Source organism: Macaca mulatta, chromosome 16 (genome assembly GCF_049350105.2).
Source record: "Macaca mulatta isolate MMU2019108-1 chromosome 16, T2T-MMU8v2.0, whole genome shotgun sequence".
Classification (NCBI taxonomy): Eukaryota; Metazoa; Chordata; class Mammalia; order Primates; family Cercopithecidae; genus Macaca; species Macaca mulatta.
The window spans coordinates 48,068,597-48,092,101 of NC_133421.1; the positions used below are offsets into that span (position 1 = coordinate 48,068,597).

A 23,505-nucleotide genomic window follows, 5' to 3' on the forward strand; every position below is an offset into this window, starting at 1 on the left:
TGGGAGACGGAGGTTGCACTGAGCCAAGACCATGCCACCGCACTCCAGCCTGGACAATAGAGCGAGACTCTGTCTCAAAAAAATAAATAAATAAAAAGAAAAAAAAAGAAAACTTGGCAAACATTACACTTCTTTTTTCGTTAAGTAAAACAAACTCTATGACATTTAGTCATAATTCTAATATTTTCACATCTAATTTAGAAAATAAGTATATATACATATATATTTTTTTAAAGAGATGGATCTCGCCATGTTGCCCAGGCTGGTCTTGAACTCCTGGGCTCAGGCAATCCTCCCACCTTGTCCTCCAGAAGTGCTGGGATTATAGGCATGAGCCACCACGCCAAGCCAAAATTCTTAACCCTCAATTTTCAAAAGACAAAACTTTAATACACGCATACAAATTTTAGGCAGGGGCAAAGAAGAAGTAACGAATATTTCAAATTAGCAGGTAAGCTAAATGCCATTGGATTCTGGCATTGATGTTTTCAGTAGCAATACATTAATCTCCTTTGTGACAAAAATTACATTATTTGTACTCTTTGAGTACATCTCCATCCATGTGGAGAACAGTTCTCAAGGTTAGCTTGGATTTTGTCATTATTTACAAAGAAAATAATTAATAAATAGATGATATTAACAACCTAAAATTTTTAGATACTCATTATCAAAAATAAAAAAATTACTGAGCCATTATTTTATGCATCGAAAACTTTTTTTCACTATACGGAACAATCTCTATCTACAAGAAAAAAGAAATAAACACCCTTTACTATTACATGATCAGTACCACAATCACAATAGAGGGACAGAAATGGTACCTTTGACCCACGCTAGAGAAAACAAATTCTTCCAGATGAAGAGGATTACATTAAATTTTAAAGGCTAAACCAAGCAAAATGAACAGGGACATGCTGGTCAGAAATTACAGTTTGCTTCAAAGTACAATGAAGTATAGAAACGTATGATAAAAGTATCTTACTACAACAAAATAAACAAAGCACAGAGCAGCAAATGATAAACCTGGAGAGGTAGTGAGACCAAGTCACAGAGATTCTGTCCTGTCATAAGGAAGGGACACAGTCAGATACAACTCAGATAAAAACTGCAGGCAGCCAAGAAACAAAACACAGTTAGATATAATTCAGATAGCTTGCTTTACCAATAATATAGAGAACAGAACAAATCTGGATGCGACAGCCTGCTACTACAAGAAAAGGAGCTAAATTTGGGAAATATCCAGAGGGTCAGTAGAACTTGAAGCTAGACTGAGAGTAGAAGCAGTACTGGGAAGCTTTTTTTTTCTTTTTTTGAGATGGAGTCTCGCTCTGTCGCCCAGGCTGGAGTGCAGTGGCACAATCTCAGGTCACTGTAACCTCTGTCTCCCAGGTTCAAGCAGTTTGCCTGCCTCAACCTCCCAAGTACCTGGGACTACAGGCACTCACCACCACGCCAGGCTAATTTTTGTATTTTTAGTTTCACCATGTTGGCCAGGCTGGTCTTGAGCTCCTGACCTCAAGTGATCTGCCCACCTTGACTGGGATTACAGGCATGAGCCACCGCGCCCAGCCAGTACTAAGAAACTTCAAGGATTATGTTATTTTGTAGACAGAGAATGTAAGAATAAGTCAGGAAAGGCCAGGCGCAGTGGCTCACGCCTGTAATCCCAGCACTTTGGGAGGCTCAGGAAAGGCCAGGCGCGGTGGCTCACGCCTGTAATCCTAGCACTTGGGGGGACCAAGGCAGGTGGATCACGAGGTCAGGAGATCGAGACCATCCTGGCGAACACGGTGAAACTCTGTCTCTACTAAAAATACAAAAGATTAGCTGGGCGTGGTGGTGGGCACCTGTAGTCCCAGACACTTGGAAGGCTGAGGCAGGAGAATGGCGTGAACCCAGGAGGCGGAGCTTGCAGTGAGCCAAGATAGACCACTGCACTCCAGCATGGGCGACAGAGCGAGACCCTGTCTCAAAAGAAAAAAAAAAAAGGGTAAGTCAGGAAAAAAGATGATAAACTTTAAGGACACTGAATATGGGAAACTTTGGAAAATGCAATGGGGTTTTAGAATGTTAAATATAAAGCTTAAGAGAGGTTTGATAGGAGTCATCAGTATAGAGGTAGTAATTAAAACCATGAGGAAGAAGCATAATGAGACATACCAAACTACAAGAAGCCAGTGTTTGTAGTGTCTACAAGAGGAAGGAAACAGAGGGAAAAACTAAGAGAGAGGAAGAAAATTGATATGGAAGAGTCAGGAGAAAAGAAGGATAAGCAGAAGAGTATGTGCTCCAAAGGCCAGGAAAAGGGGACTTACCAAGTTAAGGCCGAAAGGACCAGTAAGATAAAGATTAGGCCGGGTGCAGTGGCTCATACCTATAATCATAGCACTTTGGGAGGCCAAGGCAGTAGGATGGCTTGAGGCCAGAAGTCAGAGACCACCCCAGGCAACATAGTGAGACCCTGTCTCTACAAAAACAGAAAAATTAGCCACGCATGGTGGCACGTGCCTATAGCTACTCAGGAGGCTGAGATGGGAGGATCACTTGAGCCCGGGAAGTCAAGGCTGCAGTGGGCCATGATCATGCCACTGCACTCCAGCCTGGGTGACAGAGCGAGACTTTGTCTTAAAAAAAAAAAAAAAAGATAAAGACTAAAGAGTGCTTGGCACACAGCTAATCAATTCAATAAATGCTTGTGGTAGGAAGGGAGGGTTCATGGTTCATCAACATGTAGAGCAATGATAAAACAATAAGAACGACTAGTTTAATAAGTAGCTAGAGAAAAGTATGACTATTAGGTACTTTATTTAAAATTGGATTTATAATATTAACATTTGCAATTGAAGGAGGTAACTTCGGCTGCAGAATACGTATTTCTTCAAGATGCCTAATTTTCATTAATGGCTTTAGCAACAAATTAGGTTGCTCACATTCCAGTGAAGGAGACAAGAAAATTAAACATTAGAATAATATATTATTAGAATAACATTAGAATAATATATAATTAAATATTAGAATAACATATTAGAATATATTATGATAAAATTAATCTATTAATTGTATATTAATCTAACAGATTACCTATATAACAGTATAGGTAATCACCTATACTGTTAGTTACAGATTATTTGAAGAACTACTTGGTAACATGCTTTTTAAAAATATATTCTGGTGGCCGGGCATGATAGCTCACACCTGTAATGACAGGACTTTGGGAAACTGAGGCAAGTGCATCCCTTGAGGCCAGGAGTTCAAGACCAGTCTGGCCAACATTGTGAAATCCCGCCTCTACTAAAAATACAAAAATTAGCCAGCCTAGGTGGTGGGTTACTCAGTTACTCAGGTGGCTGAGGCAGGAGGATTGCTTGAGTTGAGGAGGCACAGGTTGCAGTGAGCTGAGATAGCCCCACTACACTCCAACCTGGACAATGACAGAGTGAGACTCTGTCTCAAAAAAAAAACCAACAAAGTATATACATATATATATAGCCATCTGATAACTAATGAATTTATTCATTTAAACTGTCGGGAAATGTACATATAAATAAGCTTTTAAAGCATTTATAAGAAGCAAACAATGTCCATCAACAAAGGACAGATTGAATAAATTACTGTATACACTTAGAATATCAGACACTGAAATGTTCCTATAGATCCATATTTACTGAAAATAAATACATTAAAATGTTCACCATACAGTGAAATGTTGAAAATTTTGAAAATAAAAATTTAAGCAAGACAGAAAATATAACAGAATCAAGCCTAACTTCTGTTCTGTGGTTTTTGTTGTTGTCGTTGCTTTGTTGTTGTTGTTTTTTTTTGAGATGGGGTCTCACTCTGTCACCCAGGCTGGAGTGCAGTGGCATGATCTCAGTCACTGCAACCTCCGCCTCCCAGGCTCAGCAATCCTCCCGCCTCAGCCTCCTAAGTAGCTGGGACCACAGGCTCCCACTGCCACGTGTGGATAATTTTTTGAATATTTAAGTAGCGATGGGGTTCTGTCATGTTGCCCAGACGGGGTCTCAAACTCCTGAGCTCAAGCAATCCGCCTGCCTTGGCCTCTCAAAGTGCTAGGATTACAGGTGTGGTAATTTTTTTTTTTTTTTTTTTTTTTTTTTTTTTGGTTGAGACTGAGTCTCGCTCTGTTGCCCAGGCTGGAGTGCAGTGGCATGATCTCAGCTCACTGCAACCTCCACCTCCCAGGTTCAAGCGATTCTCCTGCCTCAGCTACCCCAGTAGAAGGGATTACAGGCACCTACCATAACACTGGGTAAATTTTATATTTTTAGTAGAGAGGGGGTTTCACCACGTTGGCCAGGCTGGTCTGAAACTCCTGACCTCAAGTGATCTGCCAGCCTAGGCCTCCCAAAGTGCTGGGATTACACACATGGGCCACCGTGCCCGGCCCAGGTGTGGTAAATTTTTTAAATAAGGAAATGATATTAGTTATCTTCGTATTAGAAAGAAAAAGCAGCTTCAGAAAAGGAAAAAGGGACTTTTTAAAAATCTCTCTCTCCCTCTATCCCTCTCTCAGTAAAATTACAGTGAGAATAAAAGAAGATATAAACTCACAAGGACAGAGGGATAAAAAACTACATAATGGGACGGGGCGTGGTGGTTCACGCCTGTAATCCCAGCACCTTGGGAGGCCGAGGTGGGCGGATCACCTGAGGTCGGGAGTTCAAGATCAGCCTGACCAACTTGGAGAAACCCCATCTCTACTAAAAATACAAAAAAATTAGCCGGGCATGGTGGTGCATGCCTGTAATTCCAGCTACTCGGGAGGCTGAGGCAGGAGAATTGCTTGAACACGGGAGGCGGAGGTTGCGATGAGCCGAGATCATGCCATTGCACTCCAGCCTGGGCAACAAGAGCGAAACTCCGTCTCAAAAAAACAAAAAATAAAACAAACAAACAAAAAAAACTACATAATGGGTACAATGTACCTTACTTGGGTGATGGGTGCATTAAAATCTCAGATTTCGGCCGGGCGCGGTGGCTCACGCCTGTAATCCCAGCACTTTGGGAGGCCGAGACGGGCGGATCACGAGGTCAGGAGATCGAGACCATCCTGGCTAACATGGTGAAACCCCGTCTCTACTAAAAAATACAAAAAACTAGCCGGGGGAGGTGGCGGGCGCCTATAGTCCCAGCTACTCGGGAGGCTGAGGCAGGAGAATGGCGTAAACCCGGGAGGCGGAGCTTGCAGTGAGCTGAGATCCGGCCACCGCACTCCAGCCTGGGTGACAGAGCGAGACTCCGTCTCAAAAAAAAAAAAAAAAAAAAAATCTCAGATTTCACTACTGTACACTTCATCCATATAACGAAAAACCACCTGTACCCCAAAAGCTATTGAAATTTTTTTTTAAACTCACAAAGACAACAATAGGAGAAGAGAGAAATGAGAACCTAAGAGACAGTCAAAATTTTCTGGTGCACATTAAGTATCTGAAGTGGTCACTGACCTAAGCCAACCCAAGAAAGTTAAAACCTAAGCACTAGCAGCCGAGAAATTCAAACAAGAAGCAAACGAATTTACCCTGACCATAGCCCCAAAAGGCTCAGAAATGGATGGTACCAATTACCACAAAAGTCAGGGGGGTAAAAGGTGAGGCTGTGAAAAAAAAATAGAGATTGGTTGAAAGTCTACAAGGAGTGGTTAGACTCTCTGGTTCCTTGCAGCACACGGCAATCAGGCACCAATCTACCACCTACCCAAACCCCCATCACCCTCACACCAACCTTTCAGCAACTCCTGGGCTCAAGTGATCCTCCCACCTCTGCTGCCCAAGTAGTTGGGACTACAGGCATGCACTACTGTGTCAGGCCCTTCCTAGCTATTTTTAAATTGTACTTTTATCTGATTATTTTCAACAAGCATTAATTAAATGTCTACTGTGCCAGGCTTTTTTTTTTTTTCTTCTTTTCTTTTTTTTTTTTTTTTTGAGATGGAGTCTCACTCTGTCTGCCCCAGGCTAGAATGAGTGATGTCGGCTCACTGCAACCTCCGTCTCCCAGGTTCAAGCAATTCTCCTGCCTCAGCCTCCCGAGTAGCTGGAAGTACAGATGCTAATTTTTTTTTTGTATTTTCAAAAAATACACCCACCCGGCTAATTTTTGTATTTTCAGTAGAGGCAGGGTTTCACCATGTTGGCCAGGCTGGTCTTGAACTCCTGACCTCAGGTGATCCACCTTCCCGTCCTCCCAAAGTGCTGGGATTACAGGCATGCGCCACCGCACCCAGCTGTCAGGCATTTATTAAATGTCTACTTATATCAGTCAAGATGAGTAATACATAGTCTCCATATTCTAATACTTCAAAATTTAGTAGAAAAGATAGCACACAACAAAAATAACTATAATACCAGATAGGAAACATTAAAGTAGAGGTATTCAATGGAGTTGCAAAATAGGGAATAATCAGGAAAGGCTTCTAAGAAGTGGTGATTCCTAAAGAGTAGGGGTTCACCTGGCCAAAAAAAAAAAAAAGCAAAGGGCTATTCTGTGCAGGGAAAACACATATAAAAGAATAAAGTGACATGGATAATCAAATAATTGCAAGTAGTATGATATAAATGGAGTATAGGGTATAAGAAGCAGAGTTGCCAGAAATGAGGTTAGAATGATAATGGCAGACAAAACAGAACCCTGACTTTAGTCAAGATGGTAATGTCCTTAGCTAAATGACTCTACTTTTCAGTTTCCCTTGCAACTAGAAATGGCCAATGAAATGTAGTAGAAATGACTAGGGGTGACCTCCAAGAAGGCTTCTTAAAAGGTAACAGCTGGCAAATATCCTTTTGCCCTTATCTCTTCTTCCCACCTGGCACTCAGATACAATGACTGCATCTCCAGCAGCCATTTTACACATCTATATTTGAGTGAACATCAAAAGTTATAAGCCATACAGTAAGGATGGCGAGATCAAAAAGATTTTTAAAAGCCTAGATGGCCTTTCGGCCAGAACCGCCATCTTCCAGTAATTTGCCAAAATGACGAACACAAAGGGAAAGAGGAGAGGCAACCGATACATGTTCTCTAGGCCTTTTAGAAAACATGGAGTTGTTCCTTTGGCCACATATATGGGAATCTGTAAGAAAGGTGGTATCATAGACATCAAGGGAATGGGTACTGTTCAAAAAGGAATGCCCCACAAGTGTTACCATGGCAAAACTGTAAGAGTCTACCATGTTACCCAGCATGCTGTTGGCATTGTAAACAAACAAGGGCAAGATTCTTGCCAAGAGAATTAATGTGCGTATTGAGCACATTAAGCACTCTAAGAGCCGAGATAGCTTCCTGAAACGCGTGAAGGAAAATGATCAGAAAAAGAAAGAAGCCAAAGAGAAAGGTACCTGGGTTCAACTGAAGCGCCAGCCTGCTCCACCCAGAGAAGCACACTTTGTGAGAACCAATAGGAAGGAGCCTGAGCTGCTGGAACCTATTCCCTATGAATTCATGGCATAATAGATTAAAAAAAATAAAATAAAAGACCTCTGGGCTGAAAAAAAGAAAAAAGCCTAGATGACCATGGAACTGCCATATGACCCTTGGATATCCTACTTCCAGATTTACGTGTGAAAAAAATAAACCCTTATATCTTATTTAAACTATTATTTTGTTTAATATACATCCAGACTTAAACCTAACTGATAAAGGTATCAGGTACAAGTTTATGGAAGGACATTCTAAGCCATGTTAAAAATCCTTTCCTGGCTTTAAACAAAGAACTAACAATCAGGTTTACATGCACACTGGTGTCAATGCAATAAACAGACTGAGAAAAGGTCAGAATGGCCGTATAAAGACCAGTTGAGCGGTTACTGCTTTTGTTCACACAAGAGATGAACTCAAGAGAAGAACTCCAAGGCATGGCCTCAAGCGATCCTCCCGCCTCTGTCTCCAAAGTGCTGGGATTACAGGCCTAAGGCATAAAGTAAAAAGGGAGGTAAGAAGGCAGATTCAAGACATAAAGGTAACTGAACAGGGTTCACTGAATAATTAGCTACCAAAGGACAAGAAAGAAAAAACGATCTTTGATGATTTCAAGGTGTCTGCCTGTTTCTAAGATATAGTCAGTGCTACTGATGAAGATAAGTCTAGGGGAGAATTTAAATATATTACATTGTATTTACATTTCTCTTATGAACTGAATGTATGGGTCCTTCCCTCAAATTCATATGTTGAAGCCCTAACACACAGTGTGGCTGTATTTGGGGTAAGGAAGCAATTATTATTAAATAAGCTTGTAAGGATAGGACCCTGACCTTGCAAGATTAGTGTTCATATAAGAAGAGACACCAGAGGGCTCAAGCGCAACACAGGCACAGAGGAAAGAGCATATATGGACGCAGCGAGCAGGAAAGATTATCTTCTGCAAGCCAGGAAGAGAACCCTCAACAAAAACAAAACCTTGCTGGAACCAAACGTTATTTCCAACAGGAAATAACATTTCTGTCGTTTAAGCATCCAGTCTTTGGTATTTTGTGATGGTAGCCCAAGCTGACTACTATCATTTCTATAGTACCAATAGTAAATAGACCAACTCCTCCATTTTAATTTAGATAGAGGCCGGCACGGTGGCTCACACCTGTAATCCCAGAACTTTGGGAGGCCAAAGCAGGTGGATCACTGGAGGCCAGGAGTTCAAGACCAGCTTGGCCAACACGGAGAAACACCATCTCTACTAAAAATACAAAAATGGCCAGGCGCGGTGGCTCACGCCTGTAATCTCAGCACTTTGGGAGGCAGACGCGAGTGGATCACTTGAGTTTAGGAGATCGAGACCAGCCTGGCCAACATGGTGAAACCCCATCTCTAGTAAAAATACAAAAAAAATTAGCTGGGCGTGGTGGCGGGCACCTGTAGTCCCAGCTACTCGGGAGACTGAGGCAAGAGAATCGCTTGAACCCCGGAAGCAGAACTTGTAGTGAGCCAAGATCGCGCCACTGCACTCCAGCCTGGGCGACAGAGCGAGACTCCATCTCAAAAAAAAAAAAAAAAAATTAGCCAGGGATGGTGGTGCACACTTGTAATCCCAGCCACTCAGAAGGCTGAGGCAGGAGAATCGTTTGAACCCAGGAGGCAGAGGTTGCAGTGAGCAGAGACCGCACCACCGCACTCCAGCCTGGTGACAGAAAGAGACTCTGTCTAAAAAAAAATAAAAATAAAAAATAATTTAGATAATCTATGTAAATGGCTTTTACAAAGTCATATGAAGAGATTGGAACTCACTGTCCATGAAAGGAAAATAAAATTATGTACTTAACAATGCACAAAACAAACATGAGAGCAGCACAATGCTCACTGTCATGCTCTAAACTCTTAGAAGTTACCTTGTCTACACCAGTAGTTATTCACCTTTTCTGCAGTGACACAGGATGGATGTTGTCATTACCATGAGCATTCCCTAAATTCTAGCGGCAACTATACTCTTTACTTCCAGTCAAGAAATCAGATGCATGTGTGAAATGCATGAAATTAAATCCATTTTTGTAAAGGTAAGCTTTTTTCTTAAAATTCAGTACTTTATTATTATTACTCATTAGATGGTATAAAATATTTCACAATAAACCACAATACTGGTGTTCTATTCCCCTATTATATGCTGCTTTATATCATAACTTTTTTCCAAAGGTAATATTTGTCTTATCTCTCCAAGTATATTTAAGTATCTTAAGAGCAAAGACCAAGTCTATTCTTCATCTCTATTTCTTTCTCTTAAGACAGCCAAGGCAGGACCATGCATTCAGATTTCTGTTACAGGATAGGAATTGCTGTTTTAACAGTTTGGTTCCAAAGGCAAAGAGGAAAATTTAACAACATCTGAATCAGAGGATAACCACAAAGATAAATAAACATTGGGAAATATGCCTTTCACTGCCAAAGTGGGCTAAGAATTTACAAACCTAGGACAAGAAACTGTATAATGCAGCAAAGAAACACAACCAACTATTTGTAAATCTGCTTGGTGCAGCTGATCTGAAGTGAATTAACCTACCACCAAAAGTCACTTTGGTAGGGTCCCTGCTAAAAAGAGCTACTGCAGAGCCACTTCAGATAGATGATAAAATCCAGATGGGGCATCTCAGGCAAGAGCGGGCCTACAACTAGCAATTTTTTTGCTACTGGTGACTTTGTACCAAATGTCCATGAACAAATGAATCCAAAAAAGTATGATATAAGGCCAGGTGTGTGGCTCACGCCTGTAATCCCAGCACTTTGGGAGGTCAAGATGGGCAGATCACTTGAGGTCAGGAGTTCAAAACCAGCCTGGCCAACAGAGTTTGCCCCCTCTCTACTAAAAATACAAAAATTATCTGGGCATAGTGGCAATGCCTGTAGTCCCAGCTACTCAGGAGACTGAGGCAGGAGGATCACTTGAACCCAGGAGGTGGAGGTTGCAGTGAGCCGAGATAGCGCCACTGCATTCCAGCCTGGGCAACATAGTGAGGTTCTGCCTCAAAAACAAAAACTTAAAAGTATGATACATTCTTATTATAGAATACTTTTCAGCATAAAAAGAAAAAACAGCCGGGCGCGGTGGCTCACGCCTGTAATCCCAGCACTTTGGGAGGCCGAGGTGGGCGGATCACAAGGTCAGGAGATCGAGACCATCCTGGCTAACACGGTGAAACTCCGTCTCTACTAAAAATACAAAAAACTAGCTGGGCATGGTTGCGGCGCCTGTAGTCCCGGCTACTCGGGAGGCTGAGGCAGGAGAATGGCGGGAACCCGGGAGGCGGAGCTTGCAGTGAGCCGAGATCGCGCCACGGCACTCCAGCCTGGGCGACTGAGCGAGACTCCGTCTCAAAAAAAAAAAAAAAAAAAAAAAAGGAAAAAACAGAAGTACTGATATATGTAACAACATGGATAATGTTCACAGATATTATACTAAGTAAAAGAAGGCTGATTAAAAAAAGAGCAGATAATCTATGATTCCCCAAGTTCTAGAACAGGAACAACTAATCAATGATGACAGGTCAGAACAGTTATTGCCTCTGAGGATGGGCTAGATTTACTGGAAAGAGGAACAAGTCAACTTTCATAGGTGATAGAAATCTTCTGTATCTTATCAAAATGCATGAACACATAACTTTTGTATTTTAGGATATAAAAATTTTCCCTCCAAAAAAAATATGTAAGGAGGCTGATTGCTGGAATGGTAAAGACCTCTGAAAATCCATTCTTCTAAAAAAAGCAGCAAGAATACTATCAAAAACTGTCAAAACCCAACTTTTTCAGAACTCTACAAATCAACCAAATGCTTGCAATAATCCATAGAGCTTTATTCCAGAAAAATGACTGAGTCGAGTGTGGTGGCTCACACTTTGGGTGACTGAAGCAGATGAATTGTTTGAGCCCAAGAGTTTGAGACCAGCCTAGGCAACATGGCAAACGCTGTCTCTACAAAAACTACAAAAATTGGTGGCACACGCCTGTAGTCCCAGCTACTCAGGAGACTAGGTGGGAGGCTCGCTAGCACCTGGGAGGTCAAGGCTGCAGTCAGCCATGATCACGCCACTGCACTCCAGGCTGAGTGACAGATCACTCTCTCAAAAAAAAAAAAAAAAGGAGAAAGAAAAAAAATAATAATGGCTGAACCTCTGTTAAAAAATAAAAAATAAAAAAAGCAATATTTGTGGTGTTTTAACATGTTCTATTCCCATCACCCTCTCCCCAGTTATGCAATAGCTTTGAAAACCAAAAATCTCCCTAAGCTGTAAAAACCAACAGTCAAGCAGCCACTGAAGGAGGCAGAATGGGTTTAGAGCTTCTCAAAAGAAGTGTCAATATTTGACCTATCTGGTAGCTCACTAAAAAGTTTCATTCTCAAGATTTGTCTTTATTTGATCTGGCTTTGAGTTCACTACTTTTTCCCAGGCATTCATTAAAAACAATCAGTGGCAACTACATAACTTCACAGCTGCCTGAGAAAGCATTGCCAGAGGGGGCTAACAAGAGGCTAACCATAGGCCGGGCACGGTGGCTCAAGCCTGTAATCCCAGCACTTTGGGAGGCCGAGACAGGCGGATCACGAGGTCAGAAGATCGAGACCATCCTGGCTAACATGGTGAAACCCCGCCTCTACTAAAAAATACAAAAAACTAGCTGGGCGAGGTGGCGGGCGCCTGTAGTCCCAGCTACTCGGGAGGCTGAGGCAGGAGAATGGCGTAAACCCAGGAGGCGGAGCTTGCAGTGAGCTGAGATCCGGCCACTGCACTCCAGCCTGGGCGACAGAGCGAGACTCCGTCTCAAAAAAAAAAAAAAAAAAAAAAAAAAAAAAAAGAGGCTAACCAAAAAACTTGAAAGGAAAACCTGGAAAACAGCAAGTCCTCAAGGGCTTTGAAAGGCTCTGATATATTCCTGGAAATCCAAAAGGCCACCTGCATATGGAGAGCTGTGCATGTGCCCCCAAATTCCCGTATCTCTCACTTTGGCTGACCTTAAAGCTCCACAGAAGCAGGAAGTAAAGGCTAAAGCAGAGTTGTAAATTGACTGTGCAACATTTGAAGACACACCTGAGTAGTATAGAACCCCTCAACTAAGGCTGAACTTATAGGTTCAAGGCATTTTTAAAAATCCCTGTCCAATCATTAGCTGACCACTAAGCTAAATAAGCACACACAAAAAAGAATACAAACTTATAAAATCAGTCCAAGAAAGTCACTACGCAAATAAATAACAGCAGGAACAACAACAAATAGCAGTAACAAACCTTAAAGTAGGAAATCCAATTTCCAGAGCTGCCACACTACAGTACTTAAAATGTCTCATTTTCAACAAAAAATTGCAAAGCATTCAAACAAGAAAATGAAGCCCATACACAGGAAAAAGGGCATTAAGTAGAAACTGTAGGCAAGTCCAGATATTTGATTTACTAGGTAAACACTTTAAATGAACTATTTATAAACAAGTTCAAAGAAGGAAAAAAAAACATGCCTAATGACTTCCAGTATGAGAACACTGTCTCATACTTGAGACCAAATGGAGAATATCAATAGTGAGATGAGATGGGAAATGATAAAAAGAAACCAATTAACAATTCTGGAATTGAGAAGTATGAGGTTGCAGTGAACTGTGACTGCATCACTGCACTCCAGCTGAGGCAACACAGTAAGACCTTGTCTCAAAAAAATAAAACAATTACAAAACTTGAAGATAGTCAATTTTGATTATCCAGTCTGAGGAAGAGAAAGAACAATAAATGAAGAGGCCAGGCACTGGTTCACACCTCCAATCTCAGCACTCTGAGTGGTCCAGGTGGGCGGACAGCTTGAGACCAGGAGTTCAAGACCAGCTGGGGCAACACAAGGAGACCTCATCTCCTCATCTCTACAAAAAAAAATAATAATCACGCAGGCATGGTGACACACACCTATGGTTCCAGCTACATGGGAAGCCAAGGCAGGAGGACTGCTTGAGCCCAGGAGTTGGAGGCTGCAGTGAGTTATGACTGAACCCCTGCACTCCAGGCTGGGCAGCAGAGCAAGACCTTGTCTCTTAAAAACTAAAAAATAGGCCGGGTGCGGTAGCTCACGCCTGTAATCCCAGCACTTTGAGAGGCCGAGGTGGGTGGATCACGAGGTCAGGAGATGGAGACCATCCTGGCTAACATGGTGAAACCCTGCCTCTACTAAAAATACAAAAAATTAGTTGGGCGTGGTGGCGGGCACCTGTAATCCCAGCTACTTGGGAGGCTGAGGCAGGAGAATGGCGAACCCAGGAGGTGGAGCTTACAGTGAGCCAAGATGGTGCCACTGCACTCCAGCCTGGGTGACAGAGTGGGACTCCATCTCAAAAAAAAAAAAAAAACACTAAAAAATAAATATATATATAAATGTATATGATATATATATATACATTATATGCATAATCATACATCTCTTACTGACAATTCCCAATTCCTTATACAAAAGGACAAAAATTTCCTAAGGGTACCTTTATCTTTCCAAGTGATTAATAGTAGTTAACATCATTAAACACTCTCAGGCTGAAGCTGAATTAATCTCTGGAAAGGGCTGGATGACCTAGCAGTGAAGATTATTCATATTCTCAAGCCTTAGCATTTAGATTTTTTTTTTTTTGGGACGGAGTTTCACTCTTGTTGCCCAGGCTGGAGTGCAATGGTGCGATCTCAGTTCACTGCAACCTCCGCCTACCAGGTTCAAGTGGTTCTCCTGCCTCAGCATCCCAAGTAGCTGGGATTACAGGCATGTGCCACCACGCCCAGCTAATTTTAAATTTTTAGTAGAGACGGGGTTTTACCATGTGGGTCAGGCTGGTCTCAAACTCCTGATCGCTGGTGATCTACCCACCTCCAACTCCCAAAGCGCTGGGATTACAGGTGTGAGCCAACACACCCAGTCCTAGATACATTTTTAAATGACTTTTTCCATTTAATTATCTGCTTCATCTAGCATTCCCATAGTATTGTTTCTACTACTTTTTTATTGCAAATATAGAGTATTTCAGCTATACTATGACTTACTTTTCTGTAAGCCACCACCCTATGAACCTAATCATCACTTAAAACATTATTTCTATGGGAAAATAAGTTTTAAATTCCAGATAAACTTTTGAACACAATCCAGGCTGGGCACAGTACCTCACACTTGTAATCCCAGCACTTTGGGAGGCTGAGGTGGGTGGATCACTTGAGGTCAGGAGTTCGAGGCCAGCCTGGCCAACATGGTAAAATTTCATCTCTACCAAAAATACAAAAATTAACCAGGTGTGGTGGCGGGTACCCGTAGTCCCAGCTACTTGCTAGGCTGAGGTGGGAGATTCATTGAACCCAGGAGGTGGAGGTTGCAGTGAGCCAAGATCACGCCACTGCACTACAGCCTGGGTAACAGAGCAAGGCTCTGTCTCAAAAAAAATAAAAATAAAAATAAAGGTAATAATCCTCTGTGCATCAAGATAAAAGACCACTAGGAAAACAGAAGGCCAAGTAAGTTTCTAACATCTAAAAATGAGATTTAAAAATGAGCATTATTCTTACAGAAGGAGTTTATCACAGATGTAATTTTGAGAAACTAGATGAGACCAGATATTGAGAATGACAGTGCTTCATAAGGTTTTGATATTACATCATGGGGCACCACTGACAACTAAGAAAATATAGCTTAGTCTATGGTTACAGGGCCCAGAGGGATGTCACTTGACAAGATTGAGAATCTCTGGCCAAAAAGATTTAAAATGTTTTAACACACAATAAACTGATAAAAATTAAAAATGCAAACCTTAGAACCAGAAGGTAGAGACATACGAGAAGTTCTAGCTGTTGCAAACTACTTATCATTCCCTAACCACATTATGTTCACTGCTACTGTCCTTGCAGTGTCCTCTGCCTGTGAGCTCCTATCATACTCTGAACAACAATCCAACATCTTTCAAGGCTTGGCTTAATGTCCCTCCTTTATTTTTTGGAAGCCTATTCTAATTGCTTCCATGCCCCACCACCTAAAGTTAGATGTCCCTCCTATAAAATAATTTTCCTTATAATCACTTATTCAATATCAAATTCTCAACTTTAAAATAACACAGCTTATATGGAATTTGTTTATTGAATTGTATATCTCCCTCTGCTCTTTAAGAACAGAGAAACTGCCTTATTTATATGTATCCCCAACACCCAGCAAAGAACCTTAAATATTATTGATATTTTTGGATAAAGACAGTATTTTTTAAATGATCAAATGAATGTGCTATCTCTTCTCCTGTCCAAGGCCTTATGCTTATTACTGAACCTCAGCATCTAGAACAACTTCTGACGCACAGTAAGAACTCAGAAAAAATGTTTTTTCAAGCAGGACACAGTGGCTCAAGCCTGTAATTCCAGAACTTTGGGAGGATGAGATGAGAGGATCACTTGAGCCCAGGAGTTTGAGACCAGCCTGAGCCACACAGGGAGTCCCTGTCTCTACAAAAAATAAAAATATTAGCATGGTGGTGTGCACCTGTAGTCCCAGCTACTCAGGAGGCTGAGGTGGGAGGATCACTTCAGTCCAGGATTGGAGACTGCAGTGACCTATGATTGAACCACTGTACTCCAGCACTCCATGCAGAACAAGACCTTGTCTCTGAAAATAATAGATAAATGAAGAGTTCATAGAAACATGAAAATGTTTGTAAGACAAAGATTCTTTTTTTTCTTTCTTTTTTTTTTTTTTTTTTTTGAGACGGAGTCTTGCTTTGTTGCCCAGGCTGGAGTGCAGTGGTGCAATCTCGGCTCGCTGCGAGCTCCACCTCCCAGGTTCACACCATTCTCCTGCCTCAGCCTCCAGAGTAGCTGGGACTACAGGCGCCTGCCACCATGCCCAGCCAATGTTTTTGTATTTTTAGTAGAAACAGGGTTTCACCGTGTTAGCCAGGATGGTCTCAATCTCCTGACCTTGTGATCTGCCTGCCTCAGCCTCCTAAAGTGCTGGGATTACAAGCGTGAGCCACCACGCCCAGCCCTGTAAGACAAAGATTCTTAAAACTCGCCAGGTACAGTGGCTCACACCTGTAAACCCAGCATTTGGGAAGCAAGGTGGCCTCCTGACTTGAGGTCAGGAGTTTTGACACCAGCCTGGCCAACATGGCAAAACCCTGTCTCTACTAAAAATATAAAAATTAGGCCGGGTGCAGTGGCTCACACCTGTAATCCCAGCACTTTGGGAGGCTGAGGTGGATCACCTGAGGTCAGGAGTTCAAGACCAGCCTGGCAAACATGGAGAAACCCCGCATCTACTAAAAATACAAAAGGTAGCCAGGCATGGTGGCATGTGCCTGTAGTCCCAGTTACTTGGGAGGCTGAGGCAGGAGAATCGCTTGAGCCTGGAGGCGGAGGTTGCAGGGAGGCAGAGGCTGCAGTGAGCTGAGATCACATGACTCCATCTCAAAAAAAAAAAAAAAAAACTATACAAAATATATACAGAAGTAGATGATAATGTGAAAAAAATGTGGTTGTGCTGGGATTAATTTTTTAAATTAGTTTTTCATTACACAAGCAGTAAGTGAATGCATTCTTCTTCTAAATTCAAACAGTATACATAAAGTAGGCCGGCCGTGGTGGCTCACACCTATAATCCCAGCACTTTGGGAGGCTGAGGCAGGCAGATGGCTTGAGGTCAGGAGTTTGAGACCAGCCTGGCCAACATGGCGAAACCCCATCTCTACTGAAAATACAAAAATTAGCCAGATGTGTTGGCACATGCCTGTAACTCCATCTACAGGGGAGACTGAGGCAGGAAAATTGTTTGAACCTGAGAGGTGGAGGTTGAAGTGAGCTGAGAACATGCCACTGCACTCCAGCCTGGGCAACAGAGCAACATTGCCTCAAAACAAACAAACAACAACAACAAAAACCCTGTATATATAAAGCTAAAGATACCAGTACCATAAAATCCTACTTACTTCCTCCCTTCAGTCCTGATCCCTCCCATACCCATTCAGTCTTCCCCAAGAGATAATCAGTTTGGTTTGTCTCCTTTCAGATCTTTTTTCATGCTATTATAAGATGTACCCCCACAGAAACAGTGGTTAGCATATGATACGTTATAATGCAACTTACTACATATAGATTTAGTTCATTCCTTATGTGCTATATAGTATTTCATTATATAACATTAGTAATATACAGGTATTCACTTACTGTTCATATTTAGGCTGTTACCCATTTTTTTCCTTCACACACTTTTCATGAAAAATCATATACATGCCTCCTTAGATACATATAGAGAGTGCTTCTCCAGTGAGCACTTGGGTCATTCCCATTTTTTTGGTTTAATACATATTGCCAAACTTCCTTCCAAGTGGCTCTACCAATTTACATTCCCACAATTGTGCTTTTCCTAGCCTCCTGTTCACTACTGCTTATATAGTTTCTACAATTCAACTTTTTAAAAATTATAAAAGAATCTATCCTGTATAGCTAAGGGTAGCTGTTTAAACAATGAAGAAAAATAAATATCCACTTATCCTGTCATTCAGAAGGTATAAATCTGGCACCCTGCTATTATATCCTAATTTCTATTCCCAAGCAGATCATCTGTAATTTAAAGTAGAAAGCAGTATGGAGATATATATATATATATATATATATGCCATTTGGCCTCAATGCTCAATGTTAACACAAAGATATAGTGTTAACAGTATTACCATATGTGGGTGTGTGCCTGGAAACTAAAAGTGGATCCACTCTTCCCTTCTACTATGTCCATACAAAGTTGTTATTGGCTTTACCACAATACACATGGTTAGTACAGCCTGTAGAATGGATTGTGGCTCCATATCTTTACTTCACAGACTGCCAGTGTCTGTAATCAAAATGAACCACCCCATCTTTGCAAAGCATCAGGTTGCCCCATCTGCCACTACTTCTGTTCCCCCAGCATCCCCGAGCTTGAATTCATCACACTAAAAAAATTGTAGTCTGAGAAAATTCTGCTCTTTTCTATCAGAAAGTTCTTATTAACAAGCATAAAAATGTGAAGAAAAATATAAAATGAAATCTGTATGTTGTACAACAAAGCTACTTTGTCCGTGAATCAACCAGTAACAATTTATAAACTTTAGAGGACAAATGGAGAAATATGCAAGTTGGATGGGTTTTCCTCTACTAAGAATGAATGCTCCCATTCTGAAACATGTAAAATATGCCACTATAAAATTAACAATTTCAATTAATTTCTGAGGAGGAATGTGTCTTTGAAAACTGCCCATAAGAACAGAACATAAATTTAAAAAGATATCACTTAGTTTATCATCACAGGAAATCTGTTGTACATTTAAACGCTGCAGGAGAGTTTTAAACATATCATGGAGAGAATTGTCCTTAAGTATTCATTAGTTTTTTTCGTTTCCATAATATAACAAAATGACTATTTAACATATGTTGATGACAAATATTCTAGTTTATTCATTTGCTTCCAGCAGTTTCTCAAATCAAATATACAATTTATCATTCTCCTGGTTCATAAACTTCTGAAGCTATCAAAAATGGGGCACTCATCAGTTCAACTACATTAAAAAATGTTTCCAAGTATCCTTCTTTCCCCCAGGAAAGAAAAAAAAAAACCACCTTAGTCAAAAGATAGCTAACAGCCCAATTTCCTTTACAAATCTAACCAAATTGTAATAACTGATTGTCTTTAACTCATTAAACAAAATAAGATTAATAATAAAAGTCACATCTAATCCAGTATTTTACTCTTTAAAAAGAATTTTCAGCCAGGCACAGTGGCTCAGGTCTATAATCCTAACATTTGGGAGACTAAGGAGGGAAGATCACATGAGACCAAGAGTTCAAGACCAGCCTGGGCAACAAAGTGAGACCCCATCTCTATTTTTAAAAATAGTATTACATTTTTTAAATTAAAAAAAAATTTTTTTGAGGCCAGGTGCAGTGGCTCATGCCTGTAATCCCAGCACTTTGGGACGCTGAGGCAGGCGGATTGCCTGAGCTCAGGAGTTTGCGATCAGCCTAGGCAACACGATGAAACCCCGTCTCTACTAAAATACAAAAAACTAGCTGGGCATGGCGGCATGCGCCTGTAGTCCCAACTACTCAGGAGGCTGAGGCAGAAGAACTGCTTGAACCCGGGAGGTGGAGGTTGCAGTGAACCGAGATTGTGCCACTGCACTCCAGCCTGGGTGACACAGCGAGACTCCATCTCAAAAAAAAATTTTTTTTTGAGACAGGGTCTCACTCTGTTGCCAAGGCTGGAGTACAGTGGTGCACTGTAGGCTTGACTTCCCACTCTCACCCTGCTTAGTAGCTGGGACCACAGGTCCATGCTGCCATGCCCAGCTAATTTTTTGGGTTTTTTTGAGGGGTTTTTTGGTGGAGATGGAGTCTCCCTATGTTGCCCAGGCTAGTGTCAAACACCTGGGCTCAAGCAATCCTCCCACCTCAGCCTCCCAAAGTGCTGGGATTATACACGTGAGTCACTATATCTGAATAGGTATAATTTCATAAAATTCTTATAATTTATCAACTCTGTGTTGGTTCTTTTGTTTTTGGGAGAAGGAAGGGAGGAGGAAGGGAGGGAAAAAGAAGGAAGTGGTGGGGGGCACCTTACACACAAGGTTACACGTTTTCAGGTTCCCTAAAGGAACTAGTGATGATTCTCTTTCACTGTTATTCCCCCAAAACATGCTTAATCTGTTCACGCTGCTATAACAAAATGTCTCAGATTGGATAATTTATAAACCACAGAAATTTACTGCTCACAGCTCTGGAAGCTGAGAAGTCCAAGATCAAAGTACCAGTAGATTCAGTGTCTGGTGAAAGCCTTTTCTTCATAAATGGCACCTTCTGTGTCCTCACATGGTGGGACAAAGCAAGTTCTCTTAGGCCTCTTTAGAAGGGCACTAATCCCATTCATGACGGCAGAGCCCTCATGAAGTAATCATTCCTGAAAGCCCCGCTTCTTAATACAATAACACTGGAAATTAGGTTTCAACATATGAATTTCGTGGTGTAAGGGAACACACACTCAGATCATATAGCAACTGCTAAGCCAATCATATTTATTTATTTGGTTTTGGGGGGGTTGTCTGTTTGAGACAGAAGCTCACTCCATCACCCAGGCTGGAGTACAGTGGCGCGATGTCCGCTCACCGCAAACTCTGCCTCCCAAGTTCAAGCGATTTTCGTGCCTCAGCCTCCCGAGTAGCTCGGATAGGTGTGCACTACCATGCCTGGCTAATTTTTACACTTTTAGTAGAGACAGGGTGTCACCATGTTGGCCAGACTGGTCTCAAACTCCTAGCCTCAAGTGATCTGCCTACCTTGCCTCCCAAAGTGCTGGGATTACGGGCGTGAGCCACCACACCCGGCCCAAGCCAATCATATTTAATATTCATGAATGTACAATCATTTACTATGTCCATTCTATTTCACTTTTATGAGCAGTCTTTTACAACATAATAAAGGCCAACATAATTTATCCTAAATTTCCTCTTTCCATAAATTCCATTGTTCACTAATATGTTTGTGAAGAAACAAAAATCTAATCCTCTAATGAGATTCATCTTCTGTGTACAAATCAAACCTTGTATTTTAGACTCAAATTTTATATTTGTAAAGAAAGCCACAAATAACATCATAGATTTACATCTTCATCAAATGATTACAAAAAGATCAGATCTTATACATTACTACTAGTACTATCTAAACCCGTAATATTCAAGTTGAAAGTTAATTCCTCATACCTTTTAGTTAAGAAATCACGTTATTTCAACAAGTGAAAGTTTTGTTTAAATGAAGAAAATGTTCATTATTTTCCAGTCTTCATTATCAACTAAGCTCTATTCAGTTAATCTAATTTCATAAACAAGCTTATTTCTTTAAAAATGACCATGTTTTAGCCAGGCGCAGTGGCTCATGCCTGTAATTCCAGTACTTTGAGAGGCCAAGGCGGGTGGATCATGAGGTTAGGAGTCCGAGACCAGCCTGGCCAACGTGGTGAAAACTCGTATCTACTGAAAAAATATAAAAATTAGCCAGGTGTGGTGGCACGTGCCTGTAATCCCAGCTACTCAGGAGGCTGAGGTAGGATAATCGCTTGAACCCAGGAGGTGAAGGGTGCAGTGAACCGAGATCAGGCCACTGCAATCAGCCTAGGTGACAGAGCGAGACTCCATCTCAAAAATAAATAAATAAATAAAATAAAATAAAAATGACCATGTTTTAAAGTTGAATTTAACTTTCAAGGCAATTAATCTGTAACTAAAGAATTACCTTCCCTGTAATCATTCACTCAATATTTCCCCAAGGAACTCTTGTCCTAGTTAAGTACAAAACTTTTATTACTTTTTTCATTAGTCTATATTGTAACTTCACGGTAATAGTTATGAAGTTGTCAGAAAACAAAGTAATTATTAAAAGAATTCATTATGATAAATCATTTTTATAAATAAAATTTTGTATGTAATTTTATTAAAATACCAAAAATAATGCCACAGAACAAATATGTAAGAGAAAAACCAGAATAAATCTACCAGAGTGGCCGGGCGCGGTGACTCACGCCTGTAATCCCAGTACTTTGGGAGGCCGAGGCAGGCAGATAACGAGGTCCAGAGATCGAGACCATCCTGGCCAACATGGTGAAACCCTGTCTCTACTGAAAACACAAAAAATTAGCCGGGCGTGGTGGCAGGCACCTGTAGTCCCAGCTACTTGGGAGGTTGAGGCAGGACAATGGAGTGAACCTGGGAAGCGGAGCTTGCAGTGAGCCGAGATCACGCCACTGCACTCCAGCCTGGGCAACAAAGCAAGATTCCGCCTCAAAAAAAAAAAAAAAAAAAAAAAAATCTACCAAAGAGTTTGGCCTTGAATACAAACTTCTGCAAAGTGTCAACTCCAAACTGACATGAGAAATTAATCCATTTGGAGGGTTATGTGGGGTTTTTCAGTTAATTTTTTATTTAGAGAGAGGATCTTGTTCCTTTTTTTTTTTTTTTGAGATGGAGTTTTGCTCTTGTTGCCCAGTCTGGAGTGCAATGGCGCCATGTCAGCTCACTGCAACCTCCATCTCCCAGGTTCAGGAGATTCACCTGACTTGGCCTCCCAAGTAGCTGGGATTACAGGCACATGCCACCACGCCCAGCTAATTTTTGTATTTTTAGTAGAGATGGGGTCTCACTATGTTGGCCAGGTTGGTCTTGAACTCCTGACCTCGTGATCTACCTGCCTTGGCCTCTCAAAGTGCTGGGATTATAGGCGTGAGCCACAGTAGAGACGGAGTTTCTCCATGTTGGTCAGGCTGGTCTCGAACTTCCAACCTCAGGTAATCTGCCCGCCTCAGCCTCCCAAAGTGCTAGGGTTATAGGTGTGAGCCACTGTGCCCAGCCCCCCATTTTTTAATGGTAATAGTTCTTGGATGACATTTAGAACTAAAATGAACCACGTGTAATGATGCAGACCTGTAATCCTAGATACTCAGGAGGCTGAGGCAGGAGGATCACTTGAACCCAAGAGCTTGAGACCATCCTGGGAAACACAGCGAGACAACATCTCAAAAAAAAGTTTTTTTTTTCATGCTGCTTTTCTCGAAGAAACAGAGACACACTGCTATTATATTATTAGAGTATACAAAGATTTTTAAGCCCACTTTTTTTTTTTTTTTTTTTTGGAGACGGAGTCTTGCTCTGTCACCTAGGCTGGAGTGCCATGGTGCGATTTCGGCTCACTGCAAGCTCCGCCTCCCAGATTCTCCCATTCTCCCCTCGGCCTCCTGAGTAGCTGGGACAACAGGCGCCCGCCACCACACCCGGCTAATTTTGTTTTTGTAGTTTTAGTAGAGACACGGTTTTACCATTTTAGCCAGGATGGTCTCCATCTCCTGACCTTGTGATCCACCCCGCTCGGCTTCCCAAAGTGCTGGGATTAGAGGTGTGAGCCACCGCGCCCGGCCTAAACCCACTTTTGAAAAGAATCTCACATACAGTTACCCCTTTATATTCATGGGTTCCATACCCAGAGATTCAACCAACTGAGGATACAAAATATTC

The 23,505-nt window shown here is 41.6% G+C and overlaps 1 protein-coding gene and 1 pseudogene across 5 annotated transcripts in view; one reads left to right on the forward strand and one right to left on the reverse strand.

The window, feature by feature from the left end:
• Positions 1-23,505, reverse strand: part of USP32 (ubiquitin specific peptidase 32) — a 220,997-nt gene that overhangs the window by 172,165 nt on the left and 25,327 nt on the right. The gene's annotated exons all lie outside the window — the stretch shown is intronic.
• Positions 6,953-7,485, forward strand: LOC106994077 (large ribosomal subunit protein eL21 pseudogene; annotated as a pseudogene).